Source organism: Triticum urartu, chromosome 5A (assembly GCF_056163025.1).
Source record: "Triticum urartu cultivar PI428250 chromosome 5A, HENAU_Tu73, whole genome shotgun sequence".
Lineage (NCBI taxonomy): Eukaryota > Viridiplantae > Streptophyta > Magnoliopsida > Poales > Poaceae > Triticum > Triticum urartu.
This window is the reverse complement of record NC_141877.1, coordinates 317,086,572-317,090,874: the sequence shown is the minus strand read 5'-3', so window position 1 is coordinate 317,090,874 and position 4,303 is coordinate 317,086,572. Positions and strand designations below refer to the sequence as shown.

The following is a 4,303-nucleotide window of genomic DNA, read 5'->3' as shown; positions in this document are numbered from 1 at the left end:
TGATACAAATTATATCCAGAACAAGTAGGCATTGCTATTTCTTTGCAATATATATCAAATCACACTTCATAATATATGTAGGTGCCAGCATATGTTTAAAACTCATCTTACAGCAACTATGATATAGTAATTGTGATCGTCAAATGGTAAAATAGGCAGGAACCTAGGAATAGTCAAGACAACATGTGTATTTCCAAAGCCAAGGTTCATAGATTTTGAGAAGAGCTAATCACAAATCTATAACTTGCACCAGCTCAACATTATTCGAATAATATTAAGGACTCCATGGAGGGAAAAGGAAACGGGACTGACACAAAATACATAACAGGAAGGAAATTTAATGGTGGCTAATGAATCACGTAAAACTATAGGTTCTGTTTCTGTTAAATTTCTTGTAGCGACAAGAGGAACGGAATGAAAATAAGCTTTTATATACAACAGGAAGGCTTAGCGATCAACAACCTGAGAAATAAATCTTACATACACTTGAGGTTCTTGAGATAACAAACTGAATTAGGGTGCTGCTACCTAGATGCCTTTCTCACCAAGTAATTGGGCCAGAAATTGAATTGTTCTGCCATAGCATGTTCATGAACAACAAACACGATCACTTCGATTAATTACTGTCGAGACATTAGCGGCAGCTCGCCCAGATTCGCCACCTCGCATATGAAATTGGCCGCCACTGCCTCCTTGTCGTTCTCTTGTGGTCAGAAATTCTGCACGATACAAAGAGAAGTGGCAAAGAAATGGAAGATCGACAAGAATTCAGCTTTGGAGAGCCATGACTGATCTAGGAGGTATCGCAGGAGTAGTGGAGACATCGAACACGACGACGGAAGACCGGGTGATCAGGCGGGTGATGACATATAAATAGGAGCAGGAGGGAGGCAAAGGGGACTGCAACTGACCTCCAACATCAGCATAGGAGTGGCGCACCTCCACTACCATTAACGACAGCTTAACTCATTAATTCGACGGGGCACTTCTGATCGAAGCACCAGAACAATCGGAAAAGGAATGTCCAATATGTGAAATTGAATCTGCATGGTATATGAAAAATAGTTACTTGCTGACCTGAAAATCTGTTTTGTGAAGTAGGAACTCAACAACAAGACTACCTTGTACCGAAAAAATACGTCTGAAATGAAAGGGGAACGGAAACATAGATGCTCGCTGGTCAGTGGTCGCCACTCACCAGTGAATGAACGGAGCGCGAACACACAACAACTGCAAAAATTGATTGAACCAGAGGGATAATCCTAACGCTTTGTTGCTATTAAATTCAGAATCGGTGTTAGCAGCTTCCGTCATGAACTGAATCAGGAGGGCGGGATTGAATTTCACGAGATACCTTAGTCGTTGGCCTTCACTCTGCAGACGGCTGTTAAATACATCGATGGCAGGGACATCGAACTGCAATCAGGACGCGAGAGTTCTTCGTCACGCCTTGTCTCTCCTGACCGTACCTTCACGGACGTCTTTATGAAGGGGCGGTCGCCGCCGCCTCCGGGGTTGCAAGTGTAGCACTTCTCCTTCGAATTTCCTTGCGCATCGGCGACATCTCGCAGAAGTGGCGGCACACAAACGATTCACCCTCGGTCACAAGAGGAGAAGGATTGGGAGGGTCGGGGTTTGGGGATGAGTGGAAACGACGGCTGAAAGGGTAGCAGCGTTCCAGACGGAAGGAGATCGAGGGAGGCGGCGTACCGCGTACCTAGGTTTACCCGCATCGCCGTGCTCCGTACCTTTTTCTCCAGAGCAGTCGCTGTGTGCGGAGAAGCCAGGGAGGTTGCTAGAGGCCCATTAGGCCCATATCAACCTGGAATGCCCAAAAAAGCTACTGGAGCAGCGGCCCGGCATGGTTAGCGATCGTTATTAGCGAAGGAGCCGGATTAGGAGCAATTCATTGCAAATCTGATGGCTGGAAATGCTAAAAAGTGTCCATCCGACGGCTGGGAGTGCTAATGGCCTGAAAGGGCTGGGAGGATGCTCAGTTTTAATGTATCTAAATTATGTCATTCAGTGGAACTTCGGAAGCCACCGTGATCGAGCACTCTTGGAAGTAGTGTTGTAGCTTCCGGGATGCCATGAAGACTGCATATGCTATCTTTCGATAATGAGGGTACCGGGATTTGCATGGAGTTAGGACAGTGGATACATAGCATACCGGCTTCTGGAGCAGCAATTTGTGTCCGTCCTCTCTCGTTCGATGACAAGTACTGCGCTCACCACCTGGTGTGTTGCAGATATGTATAATAACATTGGTTCGCTGACACTTGGCGTGGCTAGGATTGGGTTGCTTGCTAAAAGAGCCTTTATTTCTTCCAATCCGGCCGTTGCTGCATCTGTCCACTCGAAGTGATCGGTGCGTCGGAGAAGTCAATAAAGTGGCAATGCTTTTTCTCCTAGTCTGGAGATAAAGCGGCTTAAAGCTGCCACGCATCCAGCTAGTTTTTGGACCTGTTTAAGGTCCGTTGGTGTATCCAGTTGTGATAAAGCTCGGATTTTGGCTGGATTTGCCTCGATTCCTCTACTGGAAACAATGAAGCCCATTAGTTTTCCAGAGGGGACGCCGAAAACACATTTTTCCGGATTGAGCTTAATGTCATATGTCCGGAGATTGTCAAATGTGAGACGTAAGTCATCTATTAATGACTCGACGTGCTTAGTCTTGATGACGACGTCGTCCACATACGCTTCAACTGTCTTGTCGATTTGTTTCTCCAGGCATGTTCGAATCATGCGTTGGTAGGTGGCACCGGCGTTTTTGAGCCCAAAGGGCATAGTGTTGAAGCAGAAAGGCCCGTATGGGGTAATAAATGTCATTGCGGCTTGGTCGGATTCCTTCATTTTAATTTGATGGTATCCGGAATACGCGTCGAGGAAACACAATGAGTTGTGTCCTGCAGTGGCATCAATAATTTGATCGATGCGGGGGAGGGGGAATGGATCCTTAGGGCAAGCTTTGTTGAGGTCTTTGAAATCAACGCACAAGCGCCAGGATTTATCCTTCTTTGTCGCCATCACCAGGTTTGCTAGCCAGTCCGGATGTTTTATTTCTCTGATGAATCCGAACTCAATTAGCTTGGCTAGCTCCTCCCCCATAGCTTGTCGTTTGGGTTCGGAAAAGTGCCGCAGTCTTTACTTAACTGGCTTGTATCCCTTCAATATATTGAGGCTGTGCTCAACCAACCTTCGTGGGATTCCTGGCATATCAGAAGGGTGCCAGGCGAATATGTCCCAGTTTTCGTGTAGGAACGCTCATAGTGTGGCGTCCACCATCGGGTCCAGTTGTGCGCCGATGGAGGTTGTCTTCTTTGGGTCCGTCGGATGGACTTGAAATTTGACTATTTCATCTACTGGTTTGAAGGAGGTGGATTTGGAGCGCTTGTCGAGGATTATGTCGTCCCTATCCACCATTGAGCGCAGCGCCGTTAACTCTTCGACCGCAAGGGCCTCAGAGAGTGCCTCAAGGGCCAAGGAGGCTGTTTTCTTTTCAGCGCGGAGGGTTATATCCGGATCACTAGCGAGAGTGATAATACCGTTGGGCCCGGGCATTTTGAGTTTCATACACCCATAATGCGGTATGGCTTGAAAGCGTGTGAATACATCTCGCCCCAACAGGGCGTGGTACCCACTATTGAAAGGGGCCACTTGGAAGGTTATCTCTTCGGACCAATAGTTCTCCGGCGCACCGAATACCACGTCAAGTGTGATTTTTCCCGCGCATCGTGTCTCCTGACCGGGAATAATTCCTTGGAAGGTCATGCTACTTTGCTCGATACGGCCCCTGTCTATTTCCATTTTACTGAGTGTATCCTCGTAGATGAGGTTTAATCTGCTGCCTCCGTCCATGAGCACCTTGGTGAGTCGAAAGTCGTCCACAATTGGATTGAGGACCAAGGCGGCTGGTGCCCGGACTGACCGGGTTTCTGGTTCGTCACTGACATTGAAAGTTATGGTCATGTCATTCCAAGGATTTATTATTGCGACTTGACAGACTTCGGCGAGGTCGCGGAGTGCCCTTTTGCGCCAATTGTTTGAAGTGAAAGTCTCGAAGACCGTCAATACTCCACGGTCGTCGTGTTCAGGGGGAGTTGTCCTGAGGTATTTTTGGTGAGGATATCCTCGCCACTCTTGGCCACTTGTCGGAGTATCTAACATGCTCTAAGGTTGTGGGTAGGTATGGTATCCGGTGTTGTGAGTATTTTGCACGGCCTATCGAGCCATCCCTCCAGAACAGTTCCGCGCCCCGTAATGGGTTTGGATTTCTTTACTGCTGTGTCGGGCGCCCCATGAG

At 47.7% G+C, this 4,303-nt stretch overlaps 1 long non-coding RNA gene across 1 annotated transcript; it reads right to left on the bottom strand.

The window, feature by feature from the left end:
* Nucleotides 1–322: 322 nt before the first annotated feature.
* Nucleotides 323–1,772, bottom strand: LOC147971215 (uncharacterized). Its single transcript, XR_015604582.1, has 2 exons — nt 1,122–1,772; nt 323–1,043 (listed from the first exon to the last, which is right to left on the bottom strand). It is a non-coding gene; the product is annotated as an uncharacterized LOC147971215 (long non-coding RNA).
* Between the last annotated feature and the right edge of the window lie 2,531 nt (nt 1,773–4,303).